This window comes from Notolabrus celidotus, chromosome 24 (genome assembly GCF_009762535.1).
Source record: "Notolabrus celidotus isolate fNotCel1 chromosome 24, fNotCel1.pri, whole genome shotgun sequence".
Lineage (NCBI taxonomy): Eukaryota > Metazoa > Chordata > Actinopteri > Labriformes > Labridae > Notolabrus > Notolabrus celidotus.
In genome coordinates this window covers 12,118,591-12,139,661 of record NC_048295.1, presented here as the reverse complement: position 1 = coordinate 12,139,661, position 21,071 = coordinate 12,118,591, and the positions used below count along the sequence as shown (strand labels likewise).

At 42.9% G+C, this 21,071-nt stretch overlaps 1 protein-coding gene across 1 annotated transcript in view; it reads right to left on the bottom strand.

Annotated features, from left to right (window-relative positions):
- The window catches only part of fat3a (FAT atypical cadherin 3a), a 120,964-nt gene extending 112,951 nt beyond the window's left edge, over positions 1-8,013 (bottom strand). The window contains exon 1 of the mRNA XM_034677794.1: positions 7,888-8,013. The gene's annotated coding sequence lies outside the window, so the exon portion shown is untranslated. The remainder of the gene's footprint in view (positions 1-7,887) is intronic.
- Positions 8,014-21,071: the final 13,058 nt, after the last annotated feature.

Below are 21,071 nucleotides of genomic sequence, written 5' to 3'. Positions count from 1 at the left end.
CACACACACACACACACACACACACACACACCTGGATGTTTGACATTTGCAGAAACTGTTCAGTGTATCTGCTTTTCTCAGTCAGGTTCTGTTTACCTCCTGTCTGCAGAGAAACACCTTCAGGATGTTCAGTCTGCTCCATGTGGAAACTCAGCAAACACACACACTTACACACACCTTACACACACACTTACACACACCCTTACACACACCATTGTACACACATAGATACTGCTAACTGGGTCATTTGAAGATGGTTATGGATGAGACTAAACTCCTCAGAATAAATAAACTCAGCACTTCATGAGGACTACTTTCATGACTTGCGTCAGGGTGGGGATGTTAGCCAGTCTTGGTGTGGCAAAACACAACACACACCTACAGGATGGAGGACAGTGTGAGGTGTGTGACAGTGTATCAGATTAATGATACAGATTTTTAAACCATGACATGAGCATCAGATCTGAACCAGTGTTAATTTTGGCGGCTATTTTAGATTTAGTCTTAGTCTTTAGACGAAAATGCCTGTTTTAGTCAAATTTTAGTCTTTTCAGCCCTTTGTAGTTTTGGTCTAGTTTTAGTCAGCGGAAACTCAAAAAATGTTAGTCTTTGATTTTATCAGGTATCAGGGTTGTATCAAGTATAAAAACTGTCAACGTTTCACTCATTTAACACTTTTGCTTGTGTAATATCTTCAGTTAAATAATTAAGCCTGTCCCTGCTAAAAAGTCAAAAGAAAACCTTCTTGATGTGACCACTGTGACTGTATTTTGATTCTCTTGACTCACAGAAAAATGCCATGAAAGGTTTATATTGCACATTTACGACGGTCCTTGAATGTACCTTGCAGTGATAGGCACACTGAACATACAGTCCGTTTACGGCATCCTGAAATGCATCTGCATCTTTGATGACAAGGAGTTGATCTAAACTTACTAAATGTGTGTGATGTTTCACCAAACTGGATTAAATCAAGCTGTAGACGCCGAGCTTTTTACGGTAATAGCGTAAACAGCAAACATTATTAAATCAAATATTAAACAGACGTCCCCCAGTTGTGTCTCTAACGCACACCGGGGGTAAAAATCCTCATCCTCATCCAAAAATCCTCTTCTGCGTCAAGTGCTGGTTTATAAAGCACACCTGCTGCAGGTAGAGACCAAGCTAACACTGAGCCCCTCAGATAATAACTCAGCCTGTCACAGGAAGTCATCACTTTTATCTGTAAAGACGCACAGCGGGGGAAACATGGATTTTTAATGACTGACAGTCCGCCTCTAATGTTTTCGTCTCGTCGTCGTCTCGTCAACAAAGTCGAAACATACTTTTCATCGAAGCTTTTATTAACAGTGATGCACTTTAGCTCGTCATAGTCTCGTTTTCGTCATAAAAAAAATGAGTCGTTGGCGAAATGAACACTGATCTGAACAGACCTCAGGCGGCCAGCAGGAACTCTAGGAGTGAGAACTCATCAATGTGTCCTGGTTTCCGATCCCTTGGTCCACACACTAGGGTTGTCAACAAATATTCTAAATTCGAATATATATTTGAGTATTAAAAAAAAAACGGAGATTCGATTGTGAAAATTAATATTCGACTGTGGAAAAAAAAACACATCGACAGCTGCTTTGCGAGTGGGCACACTGCGTGGGCCAGGGACAGGTCACAGGAGTCACACATGCACAGCATGAAGCAGACGGCAGAGAGAATCTTTCCGTCCCCGGATCCTCAGTGCGCTCTGAACGCGTCTTTTCCTCCGCTGGGAATATAGTGAATAAAAAGAGATCGGGCCTGGGTGGCTGGTGTCCCTGTCACCCTCCGTCCCCCTGCTGTCCCCTCTGTTGCGGGGGCCTGGTCCGCGGTCGCCCCTGGGGCCGGGTTTCCCGAGGGTTCCCTCTTGGGGGGGTGGGGTGGCGCGCAGCTGGGGGGGTGTTACTACGGCAGCCATTGGGGTGTCCCTCCATGCCCCCGCGGCCTGGTCCATCAGTCGCGGGGCGCGGGTGGGGGGCGTGGCTGGGTGGAAGAGAGGGCGGGGGGGATTGGCCCTGCCCCCTCCGTCCTACCCCCACTCCGGCGCGCCGTGCCCGGCTGCCTGGCTGTCCGCTCCTGGTGCTGGGCCCCTTCGGCCCTGGTGGCTCCTTTGGCTCTGTCTTGGGGGGCTGTGGGGGCGGTGTTGTTGAGGTGTTCCTTTGGGGGGCTGCGGGATCTCTCCCCCCTCGCCACTCTTTCCTCCTGCTGGGTGACCTGGGGGTCGCCCTGGGTCCCCCGGCGGTACCTTTTTGCTTCCGGTCTGGGTCCTTGGCTTGTCCCCTGGCCTGGGTCACCCGGGCACGTTGGGTCCTTCGACTGCTCTCGCGGCCCGGGTGCTGGGCTGAACCGCTCGGCTGATCTGACCCAAGTGGTATCATCTGCACCAGTGGTGGTCTCGTTACACAAATAGAACAGCACGGCGGCAACCCTCTGCGACCCAAGCTTCAGTAATGATTGTGGACACTAAGGGTTGCTTAATCATTAGTATCACCCCACGGAGTTTTTTTGGCGTCATGGTGAGATGGTCCCTCTCCATCTAAGTGTGTTAGGTCTCTCTCTCCTTCTCTTTCCCTGTCCCTTTGTATATCCTTATGTAATCTTTCTTTCACTTTCTTTTATTTATTTATTTTCTTTTGGCCCACCTAGGTGTGCACGCCCTCTTTTACAGAACATGATATTAGCTGTCAATAAAAGATAGGCCAGAGTTCTAAGAGGGATGGTGATGGTCGCATGCACACAGTCACAAGCACAGAAGAAAAAGGTTTTCTTTCTTTTCTTTTGCTGCAAGAATAAATTGCATTAATATTTGACAGTTTGTGACAAACATGACACAAACCAGAAATATATATGCAGACAAGAGAAAAAAAAAAAAAAAAGATCGGGCCTCTTCACACTGACTGTCTTGTGTTTTTGGCAAATAACCTGTCAGGCCTAAGACCCTACATTGACAGTGGACTCAAAGAGCCCGACCATCAGGGACACTGGGATAAAATGCAGTTTTTCTTCTTTTTTTTATACAAGCGCCAAGAATGTAAGTGGACTACTTTTTCGTTTTTAACTTTAACTTCAATTAATGTTAATAATATTTGCTTCAATCACTGAATGAAGCCCCTGGGGACAAGAGTCGGGACCTTTAGTTGCTCGCACAAGTCTTGTTCAGCACTCACGCAGCGCATTGCGCACAGAGAGAGGGGGGCGAGAGAGCAAGAGGTCTTCAAAGTGTTACGGTATAGGCCATTAGGTCATTTACTTGTTTTGTAATGTGTAGGTTTGTTTTAGGCATGTTAAATCTGAAATATAAATATATATACAAGTAGTTATGTCTCCTTGTATTAGTTTGTCCACCTGTTATTGACATAATGCGAAAATATAGATATTGGAATGGTTCGAACCTATGGGTTTTTTTAAGAGCACATATTCGAACGTCATTTTGGAGCAACAATGACAGCCCTAACACACTGAGATGGGCTGGGAGGCATTGGCCTGGTAAAGGGTATGCTCAGGTAGGCTAGGTCACATTGAGGACCACGCACTATCAAAGTATATATGGCAACAGTAATGTGGAATGACATTCCCTGATTTAATACTGTACTGAATTTCACTTCTTATTCTTCTGTCTCTCGTGTTGTTCCAACATATGCAAGTATGATGTATGCATCAGAGTCAAAGCAATGTGTATGTCTTCCCTCAGTGCAGAAGTAACTCAGAGCTTTCACACTACTCGCCATATTCACCCTTTCACACCACATTCACATGAATCGCACAATTCACGTCCATGACGACAACTTGTGTCTTTGCAGAACATCTCTGCTGGATGCCAAACCTAAGCCAGCATCACACTATCACTAATATTTCACCCTCACAGGATCAATGAGAAATCACACTATCACTAATATTTCACCCTCACATGACCAATGAGAAAGAGTCGCCATGATGACAGCATAGTTTGTAGTGTTGTAGCATTATGGCGTTGCTGTAGACGATGAAAGAGCTTTGAGCTCCAGAGCTGAAGATTAACTTTACAGATGCTCGGTCTGAGTGTCTGAGTGTGTGAGTGTGTGTGTGTGTGTGTGTGTGTGTGTGTGTGTGTGTGTGTGTGTGTGTGTGCGTGCATGCGTGCGTGTGTGCGTGCGTGCATGCGTGAGTGCTTGCGTGTCTGCAGAAAGTCTGAGACACACAAAAAACACAAAGACATATACACACACAGGCTCACAACAGAGGGACCGACACAGACAGAAAACACTGCTGGGAACACCAACACATCCACCAGCATTCCTGCACACATTGAACAATAGTTCACACACACACACACACACACACACACACACACACACACACACACACACACACACACACACACACGCACACACACACACACACACGCACGCACGCACACACAAAGAACCAGCACACAACAGGCAGGCACCCTCCCCCGCCTCCATGTAAAGGGGGACCAAAGAAACCCCCAACTCTCCCTCTCTGTCTAACACACATACACACACACATACACACACACATACACACACACACATGCACACACACTGGGGGAGGTAAGTGCTGGCATTTGGCATGAACAGACGCTTATAAAGCCCGCGAGACCCCAAAGATGAAGGGGGGGGTTTGCTCCACTGACATACACACATGCATGCACGCATGCACACGCGCACGCACATTCACACGCACGCGCATGGCGCACGCACACACACACACACACGCACACGCACACACACACACACTAAGGGTCTCATGGTTACGATCTCACTGACTTTGTAAATGGATAAAAATATGACACTATGGCTGTCACAATAACAGGTATCGAAGATAAACACTGTACAGTAATACAGCGTAACTAACTGGTTCACAGCCACCTGCTGCAACATGGAAGACAGACGAAGAAGAAGCAGCAGGAGCAGTAGAAGAAGACTGAGTCACCTGCTATCTGTCATCTCACCCTGAATAGTTATTGAAACCAATCCCTAAATTATATTCATGTTATTTACAATTGTATCTTTTTTAATCAATCTTATTGATTTTCAAATAATCAAATAAATGTTGTTCATATTATTGAATGTATTAATATTCATTCATAGTATTTGTTACTAAAATGATGTATTCTTTATATTTTCTGTTAATGTTATAAATATTGTTTGTATTAATATGAATGGTTCTGGTGTTTATATTAAGTGTCTATGGTCATCAGCCCTCAGTGTGCTCTGCATTTCTGAGTTACAGCGCTGTGTTCGTGTCCTGAGCCTGTCCCTGTGAGAGTGTGCACTGATGGGTAACCAGTGTGTGTTCCTGAGGACTATGTATATTGTGTATGAATCCTAACCCCTTAAAGCCTGGTTTATACCTCTGCGTCAACCCTACACACCAGTGAGTGGTTCGTGTCGCGACTCCCCTGAAACACTAGAGGGCAGTGCGGTCTCTCTGATGGTCGGTCGCCTGCTTCCGGTCCTGCTACGATCTCTGTTTACTTTTCCACAGAGATCCAGAGCGTGTTCTGTTAATCTACAGCTGATACATGTTACTGTTTATCATACAGACATGATTACATGAAGAATAGAGAGGAGGAGATGAAATACACGGACGATGAGTGGGTATCCAGGAAGCGCTGTAAATGCGGGACATACAATGTGGCCGGGCGGACCAATCACAGCTTACAGCACGCATCGATTTGACGCGTAGTTACATTTTGGAGGAGGTGTGCATCAGCTACATGTGTAGGCCTCAGCGTAGGTACAGGAGATACGCTGACCCACGGCATAGGCTACGCTGTCAATTTGATGCAAAAGTATAAATTAGGCTTAAGAACCAGATTAACCCGGACTTCTAGTTAGCAGCATTAAACCAGAATAACAGCCTCCCCATTGTTCAAGACCACAGTGCTGAGCGCTAGACAGGTGAAGCAAAGACCCACTTTTGGAGAACTTAGACCGAGGTCTGGACTCTAAGCTAACAGAGCGAGGTCTGGACTCTAAGCTAACAGAGCGAGGTCGGGACTCTAAGCTAACAGAGCGAGGTCTGGACTCTAAGCTAACAGACTGAGGTCTGGACTGTAAGCTAACAGACCGAGGTCTGGACTGTAAGCTAACAGAATGAGGTCTGGACTCAAACTTAACAGACCGAGGTCTGGACTCTAAGCTAACAGACCAAGGTCTGGACTCTAAGCTAACAGACCGAGGTCCGGACTGTAAGCTTACAGACTGAGGTCTGGACTCTAACTTAACAGACCGAGGTCTGGACTGTAAGCTAATAGACCGTGGTCTGGACTGTAAGCTAATAGACTGAGGTCTGGACTCTAACTTAACAGACCGAGGTCTAAACTCTAAGCTAACAGACCGAGGTCTCAACTCTAAGCTAACAGACTGAGGTCTCGAGCTCTGCAGGTAACCATTAAAATCTTTCATATCTACCTGAAACCTCAACCTCAGCGTCATAGAGAGCACTCCACTAACTGCTGAGCATCATCAACAACAACGACAACAACAATAACAACATCAACATCAACAACAACATCAACAACAACATCAACATAAACAACAACATCAACATAAACAACAACATTCAGACACTCACAGACTTTAACACAGATTTGACTCCATAACACATGTTCATACTTTCACACACGCAGCATACTCGGATCAAACATGTCATCATCCTCCTCATCATCCTCATCATCCTCCACATCATCATCATCATCCTCATCCTCATAATCATCTTCCTCATCCTCACAGAGCTGATCTCAGACCTGCCTGACACAAACAGGTTAAGACGGAGGAGTAGGAGGACAGTTGTGTGCATGTTTGGCTGCCTGCCTCAGGACAGAGATGGACACACACACAAAGCAGATGTGTGTGTGGTAAACGGGTACACAACCCCAAGCTGCACACACACACACACACACACACACACACACACACACACACACACACACACACACACATTATGGGGCAGCTTTGGCATAGTAGCTATTGGAAGGTAAGGGACAAGATCCCGGGTCCTGCTGCTGCTGTGGATATACTGAAGTGTCTCTGGGCCAGACACCGAGCCCTGAGCTGGTGTGTGAGTGAGTGTGAGTGTGTATGTGTATGTGTGTGTGTGTGTGTGTGTGTGTGTGTGTGTGTGTGACTGGGTTAGTTAATACTGACGGAGCAGCAGCCTCTGCAGCAGTGTGTGAATGGATGAATGTGACATGTGATGTAAAAGAGCTCTGAGTGGTATAAGACTAGAGACATAGCTGTATAAACACACACTCACACACACACACGCGCGCACACACACACGCACACGCACACACACACACTCCCTAAGGGAAAGTGGACAGTCCATCTTGTCTGTCAGACTCAGAAATATTCAGCAGAAAACCAGTGTGTGCGTTTTCTAGGCACGCTCTGCTGTATGATCTGCAGCCGATCTAAAATTAATCAGTCAATATTCGATCAAACAGCTGATTTCATGATTTCATGAAGGTCAATGAGCAGAATGACTACCTATATTAAGCGCGCGCACACACGCGCGCACACATACACACATACACATACACACACACACACACACACACACACACACACACACACTAGCACAGACCCGGTCCGGACCCAGAGCTGTCCCGGATCAGGTCTGACCCGCAGGGTGATGCGGTGTTTCTCCCGTCACAGCGCATACACCACCGAGATGCGGGGATGAGATGTAGGATCAGGATCAGGATCAGGTCTTCCTTCTCTGCTCACATTCAAACAGAGAAGCAAACGGCTGCGGAGCCCCGCTCCCCGCGTGCAGCCCAAACGTTCCCGCACGGATCGACACCACACAGATTCCCCCCCTCCCCCCCCCCCCTCAGCCCGCGGGACTCACCCGGCTCTGCTGCAGAAGATCCCGGTCAGAAAGTCCGTGTGTATCAGAACCATCCACAGATCCAAGCTCTCTCTCAGACCGTCCGCTCGTGTCTCGTTTGCTGCTCGAGCTGCGCGCCACCGACGGACCGCCTCACGCGCAAGAGAGCGTGGGCACAGCGCAGCCTAGCGGTGGGTCCATGCAGTGCACACAGGTCTGCATTTGCCCTGTTAGATAACACAGTCCGGGCTCCATTACAGCCCTGAGGACAGTAAAATACCTCTGATGGAGTATACAGACATTCATACATACATGAATACATTCATCTATTCCTTGCCCATTCATTTATTTATTAGTCTGTCTGTTTGTCTGTCAGTCTGTCTGAACACTGTCTGTCTGAACACTGTCTGTCTGTCTGTCTGTCTGTCTGTCTGTCTGTCTGTCTGTCTGAACACTGTCTGTCTACCTATCTGTCTGTCTGTGTGTATCTGTATTTTTTGGATGAAGCGCATTTTCCAGCTGTGTCACTGTTGATTGAAAACACCTGTCCTCCCACCTGCAGCACTGAAAACATGAGATCCTGAAATGAGCTGAACCTTTCTCACCTTATAGCTCGAGTTCTGCCTTCCTATATCTAGCTCCGCCCACATCTGTGACTCATAATGCTGTTTGGTGGTGCAGATTTCACTTTCACCTTCCACAGATGTTCAATATGATGTAGATCAGGGCTCATAGAAGGCCCCTTCAGAATAGTCCAATGTTTTGCCCTTAGCCATTCTTGGGTGTTTTAGCTGTGTTTTGGGTCATTATCCTGTTGGATCCTGTGATGTTTTTACATTGATGTTTTACTAGTGATGTTTATAAAGTGATGTTTTTACATTGATGTTTTTATAGTGATGTTTTTATAGTCATGTTTTTATAGTCATGTTTTTATAGTGATGTTTTTATAGTGATGTTTTTATATTGATGTTTTTATATTGATGTTTTTATAGTCATGTTTTTATAGTCATGTTTTTTTAATGATGTTTTTATAGTGATGTTTTCATATTCATGTTTTTTTATAGTGATGTTTTTATAGTGATGTTTTTATAGTGATGTTTTTATAGTGATGTTTTTATAGTTGTTTATATAGTGATGTTTTTACATTGATGTTTTTATAGTGATTTTTTAAAGTGATGTTTTTACATTGATGTTTTTATAGTGATGTTTATAAAGTGATGTTTTTACATTGATGTTTTTATAGTCATGTTTTTATAGTCATGTTTTTATAGTCATGTTTTTATATTGATGTTTTTATAGTCATGTTTTTTAATGATGTTTTTATAGTGATGTTTTTATAGTCATGTTTTTATAGTCATGTTTTTTTAGTCATGTTTTTATAGTGATGTTTTTATAGTGATGTTATTATAGTTGTTTATATGGTGATGTTTTTACATTGATGTTTTTATAGTGATGTTTTTAAAGTGATGTTTTTACATTGATGTTTTTATAGTGATGTTTATAAAGTGATGTTTTTACATTGATGTTTTTATAGTGATGTTTTTATAGTGATGTTTTTATAGTGATGTTTTTATAGTGATGTTTTTATATTGATGTTTTTATATTCATGTTTTTATATTGATGTTTTTATATTGATGTTTTTATATTGATGTTTTTATAGTCATGTTTTTTTAATGATGTTTTTATAGTGATGTTTTCATATTCATGTTTTTTTATAGTGATGTTTTTATAGTGATGTTTTTATAGTTGTTTATATATTGATGTTTTTACATTGATGTTTTTATAGTGATGTTTTTAAAGTGATGTTTTTACATTGATGTTTTTATAGTGATGTTTATAAAGTGATGTTTTTACATTGATGTTTTTATAGTGATGTTTATAAAGTGATGTTTTTACATTGATGTTTTTATAGTCATGTTTTTATAGTCATGTTTTTATAGTGATGTTTTTATAGTCATGTTTTTATAGTGATGTTTTTACATTCATGTTTATATAGTGGTATTTTACATTGATGTTTTTATAGTGATGTTTTTAAAGTGATGTTTTTAAATTGATGTTTTTATAGTCATGTTTTTATATTGATGTTTTTATAGTCATGTTTTTATAGTCATGTTTTTTAATGATGTTTTTATAGTGATGTTTTGATATTCATGTTTTTTTAAGTGATGTTTTTATAGTCATGTTTTTATAGTGATGTTTTTATAGTGATGTTTTTTTAGTGATGTTTTTATAGTGATGTTTTTATAGTGATGTTATTATAGTTGTTTATATAGTGATGTTTTTACATTGATGTTTTTATAGTGATGTTTTTAAAGTGATGTTTTTACATTGATGTTTTTATAGTGATGTTTATAAAGTGATGTTTTTACATTGATGTTTTTATAGTGATGTTTTTATAGTCATGTTTTTATAGTCATGTTTTTATAGTGATGTTTTTATATTCATGTTTTTATAGTCATGTTTTTATAGTCATGTTTTTATATTGATGTTTTTATAGTCATGTTTTTATAGTCATGTTTTTTTAATGATGTTTTTATAGTGATGTTTTCATATTCATGTTTTTTTAAGTGATGTTTTTATAGTCATGTTTTTATAGTCATGTTTTTATAGTCATGTTTTTGTAGTGATGTTTTTTAAGTCATGTTTATATAGTGATATTTTTACTTTGATGTTTTTATAGCGATGTTTTTAGAGTGATGTTTTTATAGGTATGTTTATATAGTGATGTTCTTACATTGATGTTTTCACATTAATGTTTTTGTAGTGATGTTTTTTTTTAAGTAATGTTTTTAAATTGATGTTTTTATAGGATGTTTTTACATTGATGTTTTTCTAGTCATTTTTCTCTAGTCATGTTTTCTAGTCATGTTTTTACAGTCAAGTTTATATAATAATGTTTTTAAGGTCATGTTTTTATAGTCATGTTTTTATAGTCATGTTTTTACAGTCATGTTTATATAGTCATGTTTTAACAGTGATGTTTTTACCTAGATGTTTTGACACTTATGTTTTTTACGTTCATGTTTTCAGAGTGATGTTTTTATCACCATGTTTTACAGTCATCACGTACCCTCCCGGGGTTTTTCGAGAGTGGTTTTCGTTATGCAGTAGAGCTCTGGATGAAGGTTTGCTCTGAGAGTTCAGGTCCAGCAGGAGTTCAGCCTGCAGGCTGTGTCAACAAGAATCAACTACAAAAAGGTCAATACAGTCCACTCAGACTGCTACTGAGGATCAACATGAGGGGAGGAGAGGAGAGGAAGGCTGGATGGGAGAATGAAGAAAGACTAAACAAAGCTGCACTGAAAGAGTGACAGAGAAAGGAGAAATTTCTCTAATCAATCAGTCAGTCATCAATAATCTGTTGTCTGTTGCTGCAGAGACAGTTTGATCAGTTATACTTGGAGCTGGCCACTCTGGAACCAGACCTTCTTCTTAGAGAGGAGAAAAACGATTCAGCCGGGCTTGATGGCTTTCACAGAACGATGAAGAGGGGTACGACAGTTAGACGAAGCTCTGTTTTCTTTCTGATGTTAAGGATTCTCCTGAAGAGAGGAGGAGGAGGAGGACGAGAAGGAGGAATTGTTTTAGATCTGGCTGTGTTTGTTTGAGATTAGAGTGTGTAAAGTTGTTTTTGTTGATGATATGAAATAGTTTTAAAAAATGTAACAGTCAGTCTGCGACAGTGCCAGCCTTTTGTTTTTAAGTTCTCTATATTTGACCTCAGAGTATTTTATTTTTATCTCCGCCTCCTTCAGTTGACCTCTTTTGTTTCCTTTTGTTTCTTCTGTTCATCTAACTGTGATCATACCCCCACCCTGTCTGGTTTATTAACTGGTTTATTACAGTGTACAGCTTTAAGTTTCATACTCTGTCTGCAGTGACTCCTCACTGAGGATGATGAAGGAGACTCTTCTTCATTGAGCTAGGCGTTCCTCAGGCCGTGAAGGGACAAACTTTTCTATATGTGTTCACTGATTCAGCGATGCACAATTCTTAGACTCTTCAAAAGTGTGCTGAGATTTTTCTGGCAGTTGGATGAAAACTTGATTCACAGAAGAAGAGGAAGAGTGAAGCGTGAAGAGGTGAATCCATGCGATGAAGAGTCCAAAAACACGAGCCTGACGAGGAAGGGGGCCGAGTGTCAGAGCGAGGCGACCTGATTTTAGAGATTCTGCTCATTTCAGAGCTCAAACACCACAAACAGTACAACACAGCTACACAACACAGCTACACAATTACACAACACAGCTACACAACCCAGCTACACAATTACACAACACAGCTACACAACACAGCTACAAAACTACACAACACAGCTACAGACCACAGCTACACAATAACAGCTACACAATACAGCTACACAATTACACAACACAGCTACACAACACAGCTACACAATTACACAACACAGCTACACAACACAGCTACACAACACAGCTACACAATTACACAACACAGCTACACAATTACACAACACAGCTACACAATTACACAACACAGCTACACAACACAGCTACACAACACAGCTACACAACACAGCTAAACAGCTACGCAACACAGCTACACAATTACACAACACAGCCACACAACACAGCTACACAACACAGCTACACAATTACACAACACAGCTTATCTAAGCATATCTATAACACACACACACACACACACATATATATATATAATATATATATCTATAACACACACACATATATATATATTATTGGTTATATAGTCTGACCACTGCAGGAAGAAAAGACCTGCGGTATCGCTCCGTGAGACACCGCGGGTGAAGAAGTCTGTCACTGAACTGAGCTACTTAGTGTTGTTATGGTCTCCTGGAGGGGGGGTGACGTGTTGTCCATCAGAGAAGATAGCTTTGCTATGATCCTCCTGTCAGCCAACACCACCACAGGGTCCAGCGGGCAGCCCAGGATAGAGCTGGCCTTCTTCACCAGTCTGTTCAGCTTCTTCCTGTCAGCAGCAGAGAGGCTGCTTCCCCAGCAGTCCACTCCAAAGAAGATGGCTGATGCCACCACAGAGTCGAAGAAGGACTTCAGAAGGGCCCCATGCACACCAAAAGACCTGAGTCTCCTGAGCAGAAAGAGTCTGCTTTGTCCCTTCTTGTACAGCGCATTTGAGTTGTCTGACCAGTCCAGTTTATTGTTCAGGTGAACACCCAGGTACTTGTAAGATTTCACAATCTCAATGTCTGTTCCCTGGATGTTCACTGGTGTGGGAGGAGGGGGCTTGCGTCTTCTGAAATCAACCACCAGCTCTTTGGTCTTTCCTGCGTAGAGCTGGAGGGGGATTCTCTGGAGCCAGACTGCAAAATCCTGCATGTTGTAAGCATGTTAATGGTTTTATAAGCATGGTTATGGTATTATAAGCACAATAATGGTGTTATAAGCATGATGATGGTTTTATAAGCATGTTAATGGTTTTATAAGCATAGGTATGGTATTATAAGCAGAATAATGGTGTTATAAGGATGATGATGGTGTTATAAGCATGATAATGGTGTTATATATGATAATGGTGCTATAAGCATGTTAATGGTTTTATAAGCATGATATTGGTGTTACTAGCATGTTAATGGTGTTATAAGCATGGTTATGGTATTATAAGCACAATAAAGGTGTTATAAGCATGATAATGATGATATAAGCATGTTAATGGTGTTATACGCATGATAATGGTGTTATAAGCATGATAATGGTGTTATAAGCATGATATTGGTGTTACTAGCATTTTTATTATGCCTCCCATTTTCTCAAAACAACGGTGATCATGTGACAGGGCCACATGATAAGCGGTGTTAAACTGAACACAAAACATTGGGCAGATATGTCAGACACAGTAAAAAAGGAAAACTATGTGAATGATGTGTATTTAATGCCAGATATGTTGTATTTCCACTGTCTATGAGAGGTATGAGCTGAGGGGGCATTTAAAATAATTATTTTTGTCACCTGTATTAGTATAGTATATTGTGAAATTAGACGAGGTTACTTACGGAGGATGTGAGGTCCAGGAAGGGAAGGAAACGGAGGAGCGCCACGGAAAAGAGAAAGGTTTGTAGCGCCAGAGCTGACTGCAGCTACTGCTTTTTACGCAGAGTTTTTCAGGTGGAAAACAGTTGTTGGGACTGTTTCCAGGAAAACCCTGAAAGAGACTGCTGTGGATTAAGCGGACCTTTTCCTCTCGTTTCCCTCGCGGAGACATCAGGCTCCCAGGGTCGTCCATCAACGTGGATATTGGATGGGAATATTGCGCCGGCAGCTGGTGAGATCGAACTGTTTTTCTTTTGTACTGGTATACCAGGGGGGGAATCGATCGTTTTTGTTTTGGATGGCTTCTTGTTTTTTGTTGGATTAACTTCTGGGTGACGGAGGACGGCCGCATCGGCAGACTGGAACGCACGAACAAATTTGAAAGGACTGAAAAAGACTCAAAAGAGCAAAATATTGTTTTGTTGAATGTAGATTTCATCCATCCATCCATCCATTTTCTTCCGCTTATCCGGGGTGGGGTCGCGGGGGTAGCAGTCCAAGCAAATTGACCCAGACATCCCTCTCCCCGGCGACACTTTCCAGCTCCTCCTGGGGAATCCCGAGGCGTTCCCAGACCAGGCGGGAGATATAATCCCTCCACCGCGTTCTGGGTCTGCCCCGGGGCCTTCTCCCAGTTGGACGTGCCCGGAACACCTCTAAAGGGAGGCGTCCGGGAGGCATCCTTATCAGATGCCCGAACCACCTCAGCTGACTCCTTTCGACGCGGAGGAGCAGCGGCTCTACTCCGAGCTCCCTCCAGATGTCCGAGCTCCTGACCCTATCTCTAAGGCCGGACCCAGACACCCTTCGCAGGAAACTCATTTCAGCCGCTTGTATCCGCGATCTTATCCTTTCGGTCATGACCCACAGCTCATGACCATAGGTGAGGGTTGGAACGTAGACCGACTGGTAAATCGAAAGCTTTACCTTCCGGCTCAGCTCCCTCTTCACCACAATGGTCCGATACAACGTCCGCATCACTGCTGACGCCGCACCAATCCGCCTGTGGATCTCACGCTCCATTTTACCCTCACTCGCGAACAAGACCCCGAGATACTTTAACTCCCCCACTTGGAGCAAAGTCTCACTCCCCACCGAGAGAGAGCAATCCACCGTTTTCCGGCAGAGAACCATGGCCTCAGACTTGGAGGTGCTAACTCTCATCCCGGCCTCTTCGCACTCAGCTGCAAACCGCCCCAATGCCCGCTGGAGGTCCCCGCTCGAGGAAGCCAACAGAACCACATCGTCTGCAAAAAGCAGAGATGAGATTCCAAGCTCCCCGAACTGGAGACCCTCCTCCCCCCGGCTGCGCCTTGAGATCCTGTCCATAAAGATTACAAACAGGACCGGTGACAAAGGGCAACCCTGGCGGAGTCCACCACGCACAGAGAACGCGTCCGACTTTGTGCCAAGTATGCGGACACAACTCTCACTTTGGTCGTACAGGGATCGGATAGCTCGCAGTAGCGGCCCCCGAACCCCATACTCCCGCAGTACCCCCCACAAGAGCCCCCGTGGTACACGATCGTAGGCTTTCTCCAAGTCCACAAAACACATGTAGACTGGATGGACAAACTCCCATGCCCCCTCCAGGAGCCTCGCAAGGGTAAAGAGCTGGTCCACTGTCCTGCGGCCAGGACGAAAACCACATTGTTCCTCCTGTATCCGAGGTTCTACCTCCGGTCGGAGCCTCCTTTCCAGCACCCTAGAGTACACTTTTCCCGGGAGGCTGAGAAGTGTGATACCCCTATAATTGGAGCACACTCTCCGGTCCCCCGTAGATTTCATTTGAGAATAATTTCATGTTTATTTAGGGTCCATAAACGGTCCAGTTTGAAGCTTGGTGTGGTCTTTTTTTTCTTTGCTGTACTGAGCTGGTTTACCTGTTTCCTCAAGAATCCCCTCAGCGTTTAACTTCGACAAGAACAAAAGTCAAGTCAATTGTTACAATCAGATCATTCTATTCTCTTTTAAAGGCTTGAATGGTATTATAGTTATAGTAACGGTATTATACCATGGTCATGGTGTCATAACTCATCATCATTCAGTGGAATAAGTCCTTCAATTGATGTGGTCTGCTTTTATTTGTCAGTCAAATTAAGATGGAGAAGTATATTACCAAGAACCACCAAGAACAAACTGACCTCAACTGAAGACAACGAAAGACACAACATGTCAGCACAAAACGTCAATCCCATAATCCAATAAGGAGCGGTGCACTCTGAGTGTTGACAGAAAGGTTTGCACCATGAATGAGAACATTTATTTCTGTCAGAGCTGTCGGTGTCAGAGTAACTCTACAGCCTTTGAAGGAGTCTGCAGATCTTTTTGTCTGTGTAGCCATTCATTCATGTTGAAAAGTTAGAAAATGATAATTATAAAAATAAAAGTCCAAATCAGATTTAATGACATTAAAATATCATGTATGTGGAAATATCACATGTGGATGGGAACACTCATACTGTATGTGCTACTTTAACATGTGATCTGTGGTTATATTCAGCCTGCACCAGTATGTGACCTATGATTGTGTTTCAATTTTCTGGAACCTTGTATCCATGTGAATAATAACCTTTTTTTCTATCAGAAGAAACTCTACAAAATCTGATTGTTAATAACAGGACAGAAATTTAAACCATCCAGTTATCGTAGCCATACAAAAAACAGATCCTGAAGAGGAAGTTGGAGTGTGAAAATGAAAAAAAAAATGCATTGAAGGTTCAATCAGAGAGATTTCACCAATCACACCTACATGGGCTCTCAGTCCGTGCCCAGCTTCTGGTGGTTTTGAAGATTTCTCATTTCTGTGACTAATTCTATTGAATATCACCCTCTTGGTGTCCTATCACACTTTGTTTGTCCGTCCACAGACCTCCACAATGATGCTCCTCTTTAGCCTGAGAGTTTTCTGAATAGCTCTCCATCAATCACATTAAGTGTGACAGACTTTTTATTTCAGATGATTTCAACATGTATGTGGGCAATCGGACTCTACATTCTGAATGTTTAAACTTCAGTGTAAGAATTTCATTTAACATTTTACTCAGCTTGTTCACAACAAATTTCATGTTTTAGATCTTGTTTTAACTTATGGCCGGCCAGCAAGCATCTCATCATTTGTTGACTTGGCTTGGCTTATGAACCCAGATATTATCTTTTTTCTACTAAAAAAATGTATAAAATACATTCAACAAACTAAAACTAATTGAATAGCTACTATTTGAAAGTATCTCTTGTTCAGGAAAATCCTTCTTACTCCTTCCCCTCAGGTAAGGTTATTTAAAGGGAGTTGAGAACAAAGGTTAACCTGAGCGTAAACAATAGGGACAAGATGTTCATCCTTAAGTTGGTTCATATCCCTACTTTTCCAGGAACCATTGTCTATTCTTTTTTCTCTTGTTTATTTCCTTTTGAAGAAAAAACTGAGCAAAACTGGAGGGACTCCTTTTGAGTTGCTATTATAGACAACCATAGACTCCAAAATTTCACACATCCAGATAGCTAGAAAGGAGTGTTGAGTACCTTATATGTAGTAAAGGTTTTCCCTGATAATGAAGGATGTCTGCAGTGCTGTGTTTCTGACTTTACTAACTTTTTGCATAAAAACACTCGATATCACTGTCAATGAGCCCAGTGTGAGAGTCCTGTGGATAAACTCTGTCAATGATGACTTTGATAAAGCAGCCAGTGACTGGCAGATTGGCAGAGAGTCCGCTTTGTACTGCCAGCCATCCGAAGCCTGTAATCCAGGTATTTGTTCCCTGAGCACCCACACAGCCATCTGCCTACATACAGATGGGCCTCCATCACACCAGAGAGGCTGCTCGTTCTGAGAGTAGAACAAGAGCAAAGCATTAAATTTGGCCTCTGAAGTTTTTAAGAACCAAACATGTTCCTGTGAGGTTGCTCAACAAGCTGCAACTGTACACCAAACCTGAAGATTTGTTTATCAATCTCTGCTCAGTAAGGCTTATCATCTTAACATTTTAATACATCATATCCATTACATTCATATACAAGATACAGTTGAGAGATTTGTGACCAGGTGCATTTAGACATATTGATGACACTAAAACAAGGTGAGAACCTGAACCTGGACACATGAATGTTAAGCCCCCTGATTATATAAAACTTACCCCTTGAATATTGCTTTCTTATCTTTAGTTGTGTTATTTTGGTTGTATTCATATGTTTAGAATGTTGGTATTTTTGTTGCATTCTTTTTTCCAGGTGTCTTTTTTCGATGTTTTTCTGCCTCACTTTCAGGGCCCTGAGATGAGTCTGCCTGTGTTTATGAGCTTGACTTTCCATCATTTGGTTTTAATGGCAAACATTCAGCAGCTGAGGGAGCCAAAACATGCTGGCGGGTTTTCATGGCTGGATTGACACCATCTTCACACCAGCCAACTGTTTTCTGTAATCCCCTGTAAAGCATATGCCATCCCAGGACAGGTGTTTGGTGCTCATCACTGCTCATTTAGGGTTAGGGTTGGGGTTAGCTTTAGGGTTTAGGGTTTAGGGTTTAGGGTTAGGGTTAGGGTTAGGCTGGGTTAGGGTTAGGGTTTAGGTTTGGGTTAGGGTTAAACTTGGGTTAGGGTTAGGGAAGGGTTAAGGTTAGGGTTTAGGGTTGGGTTAGGGTTATGGATTAGGGTTAGGGTTATGGTTAGGGTTGTGTTAGAGTTTAGGGTTAGGGTTAAGGGATAGGGTTAGGGTTGGGTTAGGGAAGAGTTAGGGTTAGGGTTGGGTTAGGGTTGTGTTAGGGTTATGGATTAGGGTTAGGGTTGGTTTATGGTTAGGGAAGAGTTAGGGTTAGGGTTTAGGGTTAGGTTAGGGTTATGGTTAGGGGCAGGGTTGGGTTAGGGTTGGGTTAGGGTTTAGGGTTGGGTTAGGGTTATGGATTAGGGTTAGGGTTAGGAGTTAGGGTTGGCTTAAGGTTTAGGGTTAGGGTTGGGTTAGGGTTAGGGAAGAGTTAGGGTTAGGGTTTAGGGTTAGGGTTTAGGGTTCGGGTTAGGTTTAGGGTTTAGGGTAGGGTTAGGGTTGGGTTAGGGTTAGGGAAGAGTTAGGGTTAGGGTTAGGGTTGGGTTAGGGATATGGTTAGGCTTGGGTTAGGGTTAGGGTTTAGGGAAGGGTTAAACAAGCGATCCCCATACTGGGATCAGGTGTACAGGCACACGGTACGATTGATAACTGAGATATTTTCAGTTTTTATATAAAATATGTATTTTTTGTATATCCTTTTTTAGGAGCCTGAAGAGGCTGATACTGTGAGAGGGCCAATCAAGGAGGCTTGAAGGAAAAATAAGGGTAAGTAAAAGTAGTGACAGGTAAGTAAAGAAGTAAATGGGATGTGTAAACAAAGGTGAATGAATCTATGAGCTAGGGTCAAACTGAGTCCTCAATATAAAACCAAAACTTTCTTTGTTAAGAGGGCACACAGGCGCAGGGGTAACCACCCTCAATTTTTAAAACAAGGTCGGGGCCTGGAGGTAGGATTGCCACCTTCCAAGCAGAAAAATAAAGGACACCCCCGGCAGCTGGGGTGCCACTCTGTAGGAGCACGACCACCAATGGCCTAATAGTGGGGTGGGGCACCAGTTGTGGTAAATCAAGACATTGTTTTAATAACGTATTAGTTAAAGTTTGAAGGACTGTATAACAGACTGTTCTTCAGAAAATATGCAAACATAAACGGTGTAAAAGCAGATACAACAATTAAATACACATCACTCAGCTTGACTGTTTGGTACACCTGTGTCAACTCAGCTGCTGTGGCCTATAGAGGGGAGTAGGATAACAGATTTGTAAATAAATAAACAGTAAAGAGTTTATGTTGCGGCTGACTGACGATTTAACCAAACAAAAACCGACACGCCGCGGAAGGCTCAGCACGGGAGTTTACCTGTGACGCGCACTCACAGAAACACACATCCACTTCTAATGCTCGTTAATGCTCTTTATTTCTAACGATGCGCAACTTGAACATATGCTTCATACAATACAAGACAGAGTACAGAACGGCAAAACTAATGTGGTGTTAAGCGTAGCGGTCAACAGAAAGTGTCACTCCCGACTCACCCTTCCTCGTTAACAAACCAACAGACTACAGGTGCGTGGAATTATTTGTAACCACCGCGCCCACACCCACAGTGACGTACCCACCACTCAAATGCCAGCAGAGTGCACACACCCCCCTCACATCAATATACAGCACTTACCAACACGTCACATATAAAACACACACATATGGCTCCTACATTCCGGCCCCTAATTATGCTAAAACACTAATTACACAACAACTAACCTGTAGGAGACAGAAACTGCAACAAAATCAATCAGTTAACAACATTGCATTCAAATACAAATCCATCGAGTCCAAAAAAAACCCCCAAAGACTCTAGCTGGAAGTTTTAGCTGTTCATTACCATGTCCATTTGCGAATGTCCAAGTAAAAAAAAAACAATAAAATCCATGTCTGCAAAAAGCTCAAGAGTCAATTCAGATCTTCATGGCTCCTCTGCTTCTTGAAGAAGGCACACCTTAGTGATGGGCCTGTCCAGGCAGCTGGTCTTCGTCTTAACACGAATCTGTCTCACCAGTCCTCTCTTATCAGGAACAGCTTGCACCACTCTTCCAGTGAGCCACGAGTTACGAGGCGCAGACTCATCCACAATGACAACAAGATCTCCAGGGACGAAGTTCCGTCTGGTGCTCTGCCACTTCTGTCGCTCCTGAAGTTGAGGCAAGTACTCCTTGACCCACCGCTTCCAGAACAAATCAGCTATGTACTGCACTTGTCTCCAACGACGACGGGCATACACATCCTCCCTCTCAACACTCCTGGCGGCAATGATGGTTTAGACTTAAGAAGGAGAACGTGGTTAGGGGTCAACGCTTCTAAGTCATTGGGATCGGTGGAGGCCTTGGTTATTGGGCGGCTATTAATAATAGCCTCAGCTTCACAAAGGATTGTATGGAGACCTTCCTCATCAAGATTTTGTGCTCTCAAAGTAAAGTTCAACACCTTCCTTACAGACCTTATCAACTGTTCCCACACTCCGCCGTGATGGGACCCAAGAGGGGGATTAAAGACCCACTTGATTCCCTTCTGTAGAAGCACGTCATTGATCTGGGCATGATTCCATTTTCCTATTGCCT